This window comes from Heterodontus francisci, chromosome 22, assembly GCF_036365525.1.
Source record: "Heterodontus francisci isolate sHetFra1 chromosome 22, sHetFra1.hap1, whole genome shotgun sequence".
NCBI lineage: Eukaryota > Metazoa > Chordata > Chondrichthyes > Heterodontiformes > Heterodontidae > Heterodontus > Heterodontus francisci.
Window position 1 is genome coordinate 35,774,752 of NC_090392.1, and position 14,028 is coordinate 35,788,779.

Sequence of the window (14,028 nt, forward strand, 5' to 3'; positions counted from 1 at the left end):
GATTCTTGCCAACTTCTGGATTTCATTTCTCATTATTTACTGATTGCACTGACACATATTTGTGTTTTAAACTCTTTATTTTGATCAAATGAGTCCTTATTTTGCTGAGTTGCTACATACAATGTGATTACCCTCGCAGTAGAATGCGTAACAGAGGCAGTTATATAATGGGGGCGAAGCTTCACTGCAGCTATATCATGTCCTGGTTGGACCCCACCTGGAGTCCTCTGCATAGTCTGGGCATGACAATTTATATAGCATACAAATTGGCCTTGGTATACAGGGCAGTTCAGATCCAGCAGAATGTTTGCAGAGTTCAAATGGTTAGATTAGGAAGCCATGTCCCCTCTTCCACAGAGACAGCTGTTGGTTTCCACCTGGTGCCTCACTTGTTTCTGAATTTCAAGGTGTAGAATGAAATCAAGCAACGTAACCCAAGTTTGCAATGCATTCCACGCAATCATCAAACACATCATTCCTGTCTTCCTCACCTTAGCTGCACAGCCCTCGAAACGTTGCAATCCATGTAACACAGTATTTGTTCCAGGTTTAGGCTTTCAGTAGGATTCTAATAATATCTGTGCCCTCATCTTGAAATGAGATTCTCAGCAATATCCAACACAAATTGAATTGTATAGATGACAGGCAAATATAAGAAAACAGGTCAGTCTGCAACACAATTCCATGGTGCCCATTTTCAGATGCACAATAGTCATCTTTTCCAGCAAATGAAAGAATTTTTCAGTGAATCATTTGCAAAGTCAGAGTTAATGGCATTTGTGCTTTTCTTTCTTCTTGTTTTGCAACATACTGGCGCCTAAATCCAATTCATGTATATTCATGTTTATTGGGGAGACCAAACGCAGACTGGGTGACCGCTTTGCGGAAGACGTCGGCTCAGTCCGCAAGCAGGACCCTGAGCTTCCGGTTGCTTGCCATTTCAAGACTGCCCACTGCTCTCATGCTCACATCTCTATCCTGGGATTGCCTCAGTGTTCCAGTGAACATCAACACAAGCTCGAAAAACAGCATCCCGTTGACCGATTAGTTTAGTTTGGTGATGCAGCAGTGAAACAGGCCCTTCGGCCCACCGAGTCTGTGCTGACCATCGACCACCCATTTATACTAATCCGACACGAATTCCATATTCCTACCACATCCCCACCTTCCCTATATTTCCCTACCACCTCCCTATACGAGGGGCAATTTATAATGGCCAATTAACCTATCAAGCAGCCAGTCTTTGGCATGTGGGAGGAAACCGGAGCACCCAGAGGAATCCGACGCAGACACAGGGAGAACTTGCAAACACCACGCAGGCAGTGCCCAGAATTGAAAGCGGGTCGCTGGAGCTGTGAGGCTGCGGTGTGAACCACTGCACACGAGAGCGTGCCGGACTGAATATTGAGTTCAATAATTCCAGAGCATGACGGGGCCCCCATTTTACTTTCATTTTTTGTTATTTTTCATTTTTACATTTTTTACATTTTTTTGTATGTTTATTTTATTTCATCTTAGTTTGTTCAGTTTGCTTACCCACTGTTTTTTTTCCTGTTTGTACTTGCTGCTGTTCAATTTTCAGTCCATTAACAGTCCTCTCTGTACTAATGCTTTGTCTTTCAACACACCATTAACATATTGTTTGCCTTTGCTCCATGACCTTCTGGTCAGCTATTCTGTGGCCTTGTCCAATCTACACCTTCTCCTTTGTTATCTCTTGCTCCACCCCCGCTTTACTTGCTTCTAACCTTTGACGTTTCTAATATTTGCCAGTTCTGAAGAAGGGTCACTGAGCCGAAATGTTAACTCTGCTTCTGTCTCCACAGATGCTGCCAGTCGTGCTGAGTATTTCCAGAATTTCTTGTTTTTTTTTCAGATTTCCAGCATCCACAGTATTTTGCTTTTATTCATGTATATTCTTCCTCGGTTCAATATGAAGGAGCGCTTTGATATTGAGCGGAGCCGCAGTGCATCTCATTTTCAACGCCACCTTGTTAGTGTTCCTGTTACTTGCCGAATGAAGAACAAAATAAAATGATAATTTGGCAGGTCTGCCTGTTTCCTTAGCTTCAGTTACAGAATCAGCTGTGTCCGTCTTGAAGGGAGGCAAAGTACTCCTAGCGGCTCTGCGTGACGCTGAATAGTTATGTTAATCTGCATCAATAAATCCAGGTATGTCTCTGTTACTGACTGAACAAAACGCTATTAAATCTGTGAGCGACTGTCATAACTTAAATAAATTTTCCCCCTCTGCGTGTCATGAACCTTTACCCCTTGTCATAATTGCGGCTGCATGTTAAGAGCTGGGTTATCAAGGTGCTTCAGACACCAAGAATCTGCTGCAGCAGTGGTTAAATTGAAAAGGATTTTTTGCCCCTTTTCACCAAGAAGAAATGTTCAGGAGGAGCAATTTCCCCCAACTTGTTTCCACCGGAGATTCATCATTGCAACTCAAAGAAAGTTTCAGTCACTTGGCTGTTCTGTCAGAGCTGCTCGGAGGTTCAGAGACCCGGATATCATGTGCCTACGTTTTGCTGAGCCGGTGCTTGGTTTCTGGGGAGATTTGGCCCGGGTTGTGCTATTTTACCTCCCCGAGATGGCCAATAACCTGTTGATTGAGGCAGCAGACGCCACTTGCTGCTGACAGCGAGTAATTGGACAGTGCGGGTCAAAATATTGCAGCGTGCCCCTGTCTCAACGACTGTGGAGCTGGTGAAAGTGAATTGCTGATGTGCTTTTGCCTCGTCTGAAATGAGACAAAGATTCGCTGATACTTCGCAAGCTCGTGTTGCAGGTTTCTATTCTAATCTGAGCCAAATAAAGTGTCACTGCTCGGTTTTGAGGAACTTTCTGCAGCATCAGGACTAGAAAGAGGAGCGAGTGCAAGGCATTGTGCACACAATGTGCAAGAGAAAGAGAGCTTTGAGAAATTGTGTTGTGTTCATGGGGAATGTCAATGATTGCATATTTCTTGCGAAGATGTTCGGGTTGGTTTTGAAAATGATTCTGCCCAGTTTCGAACTGGGGACCTTTTGCGTGTGAGGCAAACGTGATCACCACTACACTACAGAAACTCAACACAGTTGCAGCGCTGAGGAAGCTGCAAGTATTGTTAAACTGTACAGTCTTAATCGATTTGTGCTGCTTGTTTCATTGAAATGCAATTCCACTGTGACATTTCGCAAGGCTGCAGAGGTATTGACCCAGCCATGGACGATCAGCAGTGCACAACACATCGCCAGTCCATTCAGTCCATCGTACCATTGCCAGTTTTTTGAAAGACTTGCCAGTTGGGCCCACTTCCTTAGCTCTGCTTTTCTTTGCCTCTCCTTTCATGCAATTATCCAATTCCCTTTTTTTTAAACTCTACCTTAAGAAACTAAGTTTGTAAGAGGTGCAGCAGCTGCTGCAGTGTTAATGCACAGTGTGCCATCATTGACAAAGATTCCTTCCCCAACCACACCAAGACATCCACTTGGGATTCTTGCCAACTTCTGGATTTCATTTCTCATTATTTACTGATTGCACTGACACATATTTGTGTTTTAAACTCTTTATTTTGATCAAATGAGTCCTTATTTTGCTGAGTTGCTACATACAATGTGATTACCCTCGCAGTAGAATGCGTAACAGAGGCAGTTATATAATGGGGGCGAAGCTTCACTGCAGCTATATCATGTCCTGGTTGGACCCCACCTGGAGTCCTCTGCATAGTCTGGGCATGACAATTTATATAGCATACAAATTGGCCTTGGTATACAGGGCAGTTCAGATCCAGCAGAATGTTTGCAGAGTTCAAATGGTTAGATTAGGAAGCCATGTCCCCTCTTCCACAGAGACAGCTGTTGGTTTCCACCTGGTGCCTCACTTGTTTCTGAATTTCAAGGTGTAGAATGAAATCAAGCAACGTAACCCAAGTTTGCAATGCATTCCACGCAATCATCAAACACATCATTCCTGTCTTCCTCACCTTAGCTGCACAGCCCTCGAAACGTTGCAATCCATGTAACACAGTATTTGTTCCAGGTTTAGGCTTTCAGCCGTATTATAATAATATCTGTGCCCTCATCTTGAAATGAGATTCTCAGCAATATCCAACACAAATTGAATTGCATAGATGACAGGCAAATATAGGAAAACAGGTCAGTATGCAACACAATTCCATGGTGCCCATTTTCAGATGCACAATAGTCATCTTTTCCAGCAAATGAAAGAATTTTTCAGTGAATCATTTGCAAAGTCAGAGTTAATGGCATTTGTGCTTTTCTTTCTTCTTGTTTTCAAACATACTGGCGCCTAAATCCAATTCATGTATATTCATGTTTATTGGGGAGACCAAACGCAGACTGGGTGACCGCTTTGCGGAATACGTCGGCTCAGTCCGCAAGCAGGACCCTGAGCTTCCGGTTGCTTGCCATTTCAAGACTGCCCACTGCTCTCATGCTCACATCTCTATCCTGGGATTGCCTCAGTGTTCCAGTGAACATCAACACAAGCTCGAAAAACAGCATCCCGTTGACCGATTAGTTTAGTTTGGTGATACAGCAATGAAACAGGCCCTTCGGCCCACCGAGTCTGTGCTGACCATCGACCACCCATTTATACTAATCCGACACGAATTCCATATTCCTACCACATCCCCACCTTCCCTATATTTCCCCACCACCTCCCTATACAAGGGGCAATTTATAATGGCCAATTAACCTATCAAGCAGCCAGTCTTTGGCATGTGGGAGGAAACCGGAGCACCCAGAGGAATCCCACGCAGACACAGGGAGAACTTGCAAAAACCACGCAGGCAGTGCCCAGAATTGAAAGCGGGTCGCTGGAGCTGTGAGGCTGCGGTGTGAACCACTGCACACGAGAGCGTGCCGGACTGAATATTGAGTTCAATAATTCCAGAGCATGACGGGGCCCACATTTTACTTTCATTTTTTGTTATTTTTCATTTTTACATTTTTTACATTTTTTTGTATGTTTATTTTATTTCATCTTAGTTTGTTCAGTTTGCTTACCCACTGTTTTTTTTCCTGTTTGTACTTGCTGCTGTTCAATTTTCAGTCCATTAACAGTCCTCTCTGTACTAATGCTTTGTCTTTCAACACACCATTAACATATTGTTTGCCTTTGCTCCATGACCTTCTGGTCAGCTATTCTGTGGCCTTGTCCAATCTACACCTTCTCCTTTGTTATCTCTTGCTCCACCCCCGCTTTACTTGCTTCTAACCTTTGACATTTCTAATATTTGCCAGTTCTGAAGAAGGGTCACTGAGCCGAAATGTTAACTCTGCTTCTGTCTCCACAGATGCTGCCAGTCGTGCTGAGTATTTCCAGAATTTCTTGTTTTTATTTCAGATTTCCAGCATCCACAGTATTTTGCTTTTATTCAATTATATTCTTCCTCGGTTCAATATGAAGGAGCGCTTTGATATTGAGCGGAGCCGCAGTGCATCTCATTTTCAACGCCACATTGTTAGTGTTCCTGTTACTTGCCGAATGAAGAACAAAATAAAATGATAATTTGGCAGGTCTGCCTGTTTCCTTAGCTTCAGTTCCAGAATCAGCTGTGTCCGTCTTGAAGGGAGGCAAAGTACTCCTAGCGGCTCTGCGTGACGCTGAATAGTTATGTTAATCTGCATCAATAAATCCAGGTATGTCTCTGTTACTGACTGAACAAAACGCTATTAAATCTGTGAGCGACTGTCATAACTTAAATAAATTTTCCCCCTCTGCGTGTCATGAACCTTTACCCCTTGTCATAATTGCGGCTGCATGTTAAGAGCTGGGTTATCAAGGTGCTTCAGACACCAAGAATCTGCTGCAGCAGTGGTTAAATTGAAAAGGATTTTTGCCCCTTTTCACCAAGAAGAAATGTTCAGGAGGAGCAATTTCCCCCAACTTGTTTCCACCGGAGATTCATCATTGCAACGCAAAGAAAGTTTCAGTCACTTGGCTGTTCTGTCAGAGCTGCTCGGAGGTTCAGAGACCCGGAAATCATGTGCCTACGTTTTGCTGAGCCGGTGCTTGGTTTCTGGGGAGATTTGGCCCGGGTTGTGCTATTTTACCTCCCCGAGATGGCCAATAACCTGTTGATTGAGGCAGCAGACGCCACTTGCTGCTGACAGCGAGTAATTGGACAGTGCGGGTCAAAATATTGCAGCGTGCCCCTGTCTCAACGACTGTGGAGCTGGTGAAAGTGAATTGCTGATGTGCTTTTGCCTCGTCTGAAATGAGACAAAGATTCGCTGATACTTCGCAAGCTCGTGTTGCAGGTTTCTATTCTAATCTGAGCCAAATAAAGTGTCACTGCTCGGTTTTGAGGAACTTTCTGCAGCATCAGGACTAGAAAGAGGAGCGAGTGCAAGGCATTGTGCACACAATGTGCAAGAGAAAGAGAGCTTTGAGAAATTGTGTTGTGTTAATGGGGAATGTCAATGATTGCATATTTCTTGCGAAGATGTTCGGGTTGGTTTTGAAAATGTTTCTGCCCAGTTTCGAACTGGGGACCTTTTGCGTGTGAGGCAAACGTGATCACCACTACACTACAGAAACTCAACACAGTTGCAGCGCTGAGGAAGCTGCAAGTATTGTTAAACTGTACAGTCTTAATCGATTTGTGCTGCTTGTTTCATTGAAATGCAATTCCACTGTGACATTTCGCAAGGCTGCAGAGGTATTGACCCAGCCATGGACGATCAGCAGTGCACAACACATCGCCAGTCCATTCAGGCCATCGTACCATTGCCAGTTTTTTGAAAGACTTGCCAAATTGGGCCCACTTCCTTAGCTCTGCTTTTCTTTGCCTCTCCTTTCATGCAATTATCCAATTCCCTTTTTTTTAAACTCTACCTTAAGAAACTAAGTTTGTAAGAGGTGCAGCAGCTGCTGCAGTGTTAATGCACAGTGTGCCATCATTGACAAAGATTCCCTTCCCCAACCACACCAAGACATCCACTTGGGATTCTTGCCAACTTCTGGATTTCATTTCTCATTATTTACTGATTGCACTGACACATATTTGTGTTTTTAAACTCTTTATTTTGATCAAATGAGTCCTTATTTTGCTGAGTTGCTACATACAATTTGATTACCCTCGCAGTAGAATGCCTAACAGAGGCAGTTATATAATGGGGGCGAAGCTTCACTGCAGCTATATAATGTCCTGGTTGGACCCCACTGCATAGTCTGGGCATGCCAATTTATATAGTATACAAATTGTCCTTGGTATACAGGGCAGTTCAGATCCAGCAGAATGTTTGCAGAGTTCAAATGGTTAGATTAGGAAGCCATGTCCCCTCTTCCACAGAGACAGCTGTTGGTTTCCACCTGGTGCCTCACTTGTTTCTGAATTTCAAGGTGTAGAATGAAATCAAGCAACGTAACCCAAGTTTGCAATGCATTCCACGCAATCATCAAACACATCATTCCTGTCTTCCTCACCTTAGCTGCACAGCCCTCGATAAGTTGCAATCCATGTAACACAGGATTTGTTCCAGGTTTAGGCTTTCAGCCGTATTATAATAATATCTGTGCCCTCATCTTGAAATGAGATTCTCAGCAATATCCAACACAAATTGAATTGCACAGATGACAGGCAAATATAAGAAAACAGGTCAGAATGCAACACAATCCCATGGTGCCCATTTTCAGATGCACAATAGTCATCTTTTCCAGCAAAGGAAAGAATTTTTCAGTGAATCATTTGCAAAGTCAGAGTTAATGGCATTTGTGCTTTTCTTTCTTCTTGTTTTGCAACATACTGGCGCCTAAATCCAATTCATGTATATTCATGTTTATTGGGGAGACCAAACGCAGACTGGGTGACCGCTTTGCGGAAGACATCGGCTCAGTCCGCAAGCAGGACCCTGAGCTTCCGGTTGCTTGCCATTTCAAGACTGCCCACTGCTCTCATGCTCACATCTCTATCCTGGGATTGCCTCAGTGTTCCAGTGAACATCAACACAAGCTCGAAAAACAGCATCCCGTTGACCGATTAGTTTAGTTTGGTGATGCAGCAGTGAAACAGGCCCTTCGGCCCACCGAGTCTGTGCTGACCATCGACCACCCATTTATACTAATCCGACACGAATTCCATATTCCTACCACATCCCCACCTTCCCTATATTTCCCTACCACCTCCCTATACGAGGGGCAATTTATAATGGCCAATTAACCTATCAAGCAGCCAGTCTTTGGCATGTGGGAGGAAACCGGAGCACCCAGAGGAATCCCACGCAGACACAGGGAGAACTTGCAAACACCACGCAGGCAGTGCCCAGAATTGAAAGCGGGTCGCTGGAGCTGTGAGGCTGCGGTGTGAACCACTGCACACGAGAGCGTGCCGGACTGAATATTGAGTTCAATAATTCCAGAGCATGACGGGGCCCACATTTTACTTTCATTTTTTGTTATTTTTCATTTTTACATTTTTTACATTTTTTTGTATGTTTATTTTATTTCATCTTAGTTTGTTCAGTTTGCTTACCCACTGTTTTTTTTCCTGTTTGTACTTGCTGCTGTTCAATTTTCAGTCCATTAACAGTCCTCTCTGTACTAATGCTTTGTCTTTCAACACACCATTAACATATTGTTTGCCTTTGCTCCATGACCTTCTGGTCAGCTATTCTGTGGCCTTGTCCAATCTACACCTTCTCCTTTGTTATCTCTTGCTCCACCCCCGCTTTACTTGCTTCTAACCTTTGACGTTTCTAATATTTGCCAGTTCTGAAGAAGGGTCACTGAGCCGAAATGTTAGCTCTGCTTCTGTCTCCACAGATGCTGCCAGTCGTGCTGAGTATTTCCAGAATTTCTTGTTTTTTTTTCAGATTTCCAGCATCCACAGTATTTTGCTTTTATTCATGTATATTCTTCCTCGGTTCAATATGAAGGAGCGCTTTGATATTGAGCGGAGCCGCAGTGCATCTCATTTTCAACGCCACCTTGTTAGTGTTCCTGTTACTTGCCGAATGAAGAACAAAATAAAATGATAATTTGGCAGGTCTGCCTGTTTCCTTAGCTTCAGTTACAGAATCAGCTGTGTCCGTCTTGAAGGGAGGCAAAGTACTCCTAGCGGCTCTGCGTGACGCTGAATAGTTATGTTAATCTGCATCAATAAATCCAGGTATGTCTCTGTTACTGACTGAACAAAACGCTATTAAATCTGTGAGCGACTGTCATAACTTAAATAAATTTTCCCCCTCTGCGTGTCATGAACCTTTACCCCTTGTCATAATTGCGGCTGCATGTTAAGAGCTGGGTTATCAAGGTGCTTCAGACACCAAGAATCTGCTGCAGCAGTGGTTAAATTGAAAAGGATTTTTTGCCCCTTTTCACCAAGAAGAAATGTTCAGGAGGAGCAATTTCCCCCAACTTGTTTCCACCGGAGATTCATCATTGCAACTCAAAGAAAGTTTCAGTCACTTGGCTGTTCTGTCAGAGCTGCTCGGAGGTTCAGTGACCCGGATATCATGTGCCTACGTTTTGCTGAGCCGGTGCTTGGTTTCTGGGGAGATTTGGCCCGGGTTGTGCTATTTTACCTCCCCGAGATGGCCAGTAACCTGTTGATTCAGGCAGCAGACGCCACTTGCTGCTGACAGCGAGTAATTGGACAGTGCGGGTCAAAATATTGCAGCGTGCCCCTGTCTCAACGACTGTGGAGCTGGTGAAAGTGAATTGCTGATGTGCTTTTGCCTCGTCTGAAATGAGACAAAGATTCGCTGATACTTCGCAAGCTCGTGTTGCAGGTTTCTATTCTAATCTGAGCCAAATAAAGTGTCACTGCTCGGTTTTGAGGAACTTTCTGCAGCATCAGGACTAGAAAGAGGAGCGAGTGCAAGGCATTGTGCACACAATGTGCAAGAGAAAGAGAGCTTTGAGAAATTGTGTTGTGTTCATGGGGAATGTCAATGATTGCACATTTCTTGCGAAGATGTTCGGGTTGGTTTTGAAAATGTTTCTGCCCAGTTTCGAACTGGGGACTTTTTGCGTGTGAGGCAAACGTGATCACCACTACACTACAGAAACTCAACACAGTTGCAGCGCTGAGGAAGCTGCAAGTATTGTTAAACTGTACAGTCTTAATCGATTTGTGCTGCTTGTTTCATTGAAATGCAATTCCACTGTGACATTTCGCAAGGCTGCAGAGGTATTGACCCAGCCATGGACGATCAGCAGTGCACAACACATCGCCAGTCCATTCAGGCCATCGTACCATTGCCAGTTTTTTCAAAGACTTGCCAGTTGGGCCCACTTCCTTAGCTCTGCTTTTCTTTGCCTCTCCTTTCATGCAATTATCCAATTCCCTTTTTTTTAAACTCTCACTTAAGAAACTAAGTTTGTAAGAGGTGCAGCAGCTGCTGCAGTGTTAATGCACAGTGTGCCATCATTGACAAAGATTCCCTTCCCCAACCACACCAAGACATCCACTTGGGATTCTTGCCAAGTTCTGGATTTCATTTCTCATTATTTACTGATTGCACTGACACATATTTGTGTTTTTAAACTCTTCATTTTGATCAAATGAGTCCTTATTTTGCTGAGATGCTACATACAATGTGATTACCCTCGCAGTAGAATGCGTAACAGAGGCAGTTATATAATGGGGGCGAAGCTTCACTGCAGCTATATAATGTCCTGGTTGGACCCCACCTGGAGTCCTCTGCATAGTCTGGGCATGCCAATTTATATAGTATACAAATTGGCCTTGGTATACAGGGCAGTTCAGATCCAGCAGAATGTTTGCAGAGTTCAAATGGTTAGATTAGGAAGCCATGTCCCCTCTTCCACAGAGACAGCTGTTGGTTTCCACCTGGTGCCTCACTTGTTTCTGAATTTCAAGGTGTAGAATGAAATCAAGCAACGTAACCCAAGTTTGCAATGCATTCCACGCAATCATCAAACACATCATTCCTGTCTTCCTCACCTTAGCTGCACAGCCCTCGAAACGTTGCAATCCATGTAACACAGTATTTGTTCCAGGTTTAGGCTTTCAGCCGTATTATAATAATATCTGTGCCCTCATCTTGAAATGAGATTCTCAGCAATATCCAACACAAATTGAATTGCATAGATGACAGGCAAATATAGGAAAACAGGTCAGTATGCAACACAATTCCATGGTGCCCATTTTCAGATGCACAATAGTCATCTTTTCCAGCAAATGAAAGAATCTTTCAGTGAATCATTTGCAAAGTCAGAGTTAATGGCATTTGTGCTTTTCTTTCTTCTTGTTTTCAAACATACTGGCGCCTAAATCCAATTCATGTATATTCATGTTTATTGAGGAGACCAAACGCAGACTGGGTGACCGCTTTGCGGAATACGTCGGCTCAGTCCGCAAGCAGGACCCTGAGCTTCCGGTTGCTTGCCATTTCAAGACTGCCCACTGCTCTCATGCTCACATCTCTATCCTGGGATTGCCTCAGTGTTCCAGTGAACATCAACACAAGCTCGAAAAACAGCATCCCGTTGACCGATTAGTTTAGTTTGGTGATACAGCAGTGAAACAGGCCCTTCGGCCCACCGAGTCTGTGCTGACCATCGACCACCCATTTATACTAATCCGACACGAATTCCATATTCCTACCACATCCCCACCTTCCCTATATTTCCCCACCACCTCCCTATACGAGGGGCAATTTATAATGGCCAATTAACCTATCAAGCAGCCAGTCTTTGGCATGTGGGAGGAAACCGGAGCACCCAGAGGAATCCCACGCAGACACAGGGAGAACTTGCAAACACCACGCAGGCAGTGCCCAGAATTGAAAGCGGGTCGCTGGAGCTGTGAGGCTGCGGTGTGAACCACTGCACACGAGAGCGTGCCGGACTGAATATTGAGTTCAATAATTCCAGAGCATGACGGGGCCCCCATTTTACTTTCATTTTTTGTTATTTTTCATTTTTACATTTTTTACATTTTTTTGTATGTTTATTTTATTTCATCTTAGTTTGTTCAGTTTGCTTACCCACTGTTTTTTTTCCTGTTTGTACTTGCTGCTGTTCAATTTTCAGTCCATTAACAGTCCTCTCTGTACTAATGCTTTGTCTTTCAACACACCATTAACATATTGTTTGCCTTTGCTCCATGACCTTCTGGTCAGCTATTCTGTGGCCTTGTCCAATCTACACCTTCTCCTTTGTTATCTCTTGCTCCACCCCCGCTTTACTTGCTTCTAACCTTTGACATTTCTAATATTTGCCAGTTCTGAAGAAGGGTCACTGAGCCGAAATGTTAACTCTGCTTCTGTCTCCACAGATGCTGCCAGTCGTGCTGAGTATTTCCAGAATTTCTTGTTTTTATTTCAGATTTCCAGCATCCACAGTATTTTGCTTTTATTCAATTATATTCTTCCTCGGTTCAATATGAAGGAGCGCTTTGATATTGAGCGGAGCCGCAGTGCATCTCATTTTCAACGCCACATTGTTAGTGTTCCTGTTACTTGCCGAATGAAGAACAAAATAAAATGATAATTTGGCAGGTCTGCCTGTTTCCTTAGCTTCAGTTACAGAATCAGCTGTGTCCGTCTTTAAGGGAGGCAAAGTACTCCCAGCGGCTCTGCGTGACGCTGAATAGTTATGTTAATCTGCATCAATAAATCCAGGTATGTCTCTGTTACTGACTGAACAAAACGCTAATAAATCTGTGAGCGACTGTCATAACTTAAATAACTTTTTCCCCTCTGCGTGTCATGAACCTTTACCCCTTGTCATAATTGCGGCTGCATGTTAAGAACTGGGTTATCAAGGTGCTTAAGACACCAAGAATCTGCTGCAGCAGTGGTTAAATTGAAAAGGATTTTTGCCGCTTTTACACAAGAAGAAATGTTCAGGAGGAGCAATTTCCCCCAACTTGTTTCCACCGGAGATTCATCATTGCAACTCAAAGAAAGTTTCAGTCACTTGGGTGTTCTTGAAGAGCTGCTCGGAGGTTCAGTGACCCGGATATCATGTGCCTACGTTTTGCTGAGCCGGTGCTTGGTTTCTGGGGAGATTTGGCCCGGGTTGTGCTATATTACCTCCCCGAGATGGCCAGTAACCTGTTGATTGAGGCAGCTGACGCCACTTGCTGCTGACAGCGAGTAATTGGACAGTGCGGGTCAAAATATTGCAGCGTGCCCCTGTCTCAACGACTGTGGAGCTGGTGAAAGTGAATTGCTGATGTGCTTTTGCCTCGTCTGAAATGAGACTAAGATTCGCTGTGACTTAGCAAGCTCGTGTTGCAGGTTTCTATTCTAATCTGAGCCAAATAAAGTGTCACTGCTCGGTTTTGAGGAACTTTCTGCAGCATCAGGACTAGAAAGAGGAGCGAGTGCAAGGCATTGTGCACACAATGTGCAAGAGAAAGAGAGCTTTGAGAAATTGTGTTGTGTTAATGGGGAATGTCAATGATTGCACATTTCTTGCGAAGATGTTCGGGTTGGTTTTGAAAATGTTTCTGCCCAGTTTCGAACTGGGGACCTTTTGCGTGTGAGGTAAACGTGATCACCACTACACTACAGAAACTCAACACAGTTGCAGCGCTGAGGAAGCTGCAAGTATTGTTAAACTGTACAGTCTTAATCGATTTGTGCTGCTTGTTTCATTGAAATGCAATTCCACTGTGACATTTCGCAAGGCTGCAGAGGTATTGACCCAGCCATGGACGATCAGCAGTGCACAACACATCGCCAGTCCATTCAGGCCATCGTACCATTGCCAGTTTTTTGAAAGACTTGCCATTTGGGCCCACTTCCTTAGCTCTGCTTTTCTTTGCCTCTCCTTTCATGCAATTATCCAATTCCCTTTTTTTTAAACTCTACCTTAAGAAACTAAGTTTGTAAGAGGTGCAGCAGCTGCTGCAGTGTTAATGCACAGTGTGCCATCATTGACAAAGATTCCCTTCCCCAACCACACCAAGACATCCACTTGGGATTCTTGCCAACTTCTGGATTTCATTTCTCATTATTTACTGATTGCACTGACACATATTTGTGTTTTTAAACTCTTTATTTTGATCAAATGAGTCCTTATTTTGCTGAGTTGCTACAT

At 43.9% G+C, this 14,028-nt stretch overlaps 4 non-coding genes across 4 annotated transcripts; all 4 read right to left on the bottom strand.

Moving 5' to 3' along the window:
- Positions 1-3,001: 3,001 nt before the first annotated feature.
- On the bottom strand, positions 3,002-3,074 carry trnav-cac (transfer RNA valine (anticodon CAC)). Its single transcript has one exon. It is a non-coding gene; the product is annotated as a tRNA-Val (tRNA).
- Positions 3,075-6,479: 3,405 nt separating this feature from the next.
- Positions 6,480-6,552, bottom strand: trnav-cac (transfer RNA valine (anticodon CAC)). Its single transcript has one exon. It is a non-coding gene; the product is annotated as a tRNA-Val (tRNA).
- A 3,398-nt stretch (positions 6,553-9,950) lies between these two features.
- trnav-cac (transfer RNA valine (anticodon CAC)) lies at positions 9,951-10,023 on the bottom strand. The gene has a single exon. It is a non-coding gene; the product is annotated as a tRNA-Val (tRNA).
- A 3,407-nt stretch (positions 10,024-13,430) lies between these two features.
- trnav-cac (transfer RNA valine (anticodon CAC)) lies at positions 13,431-13,503 on the bottom strand. The gene has a single exon. It is a non-coding gene; the product is annotated as a tRNA-Val (tRNA).
- Positions 13,504-14,028: the final 525 nt, after the last annotated feature.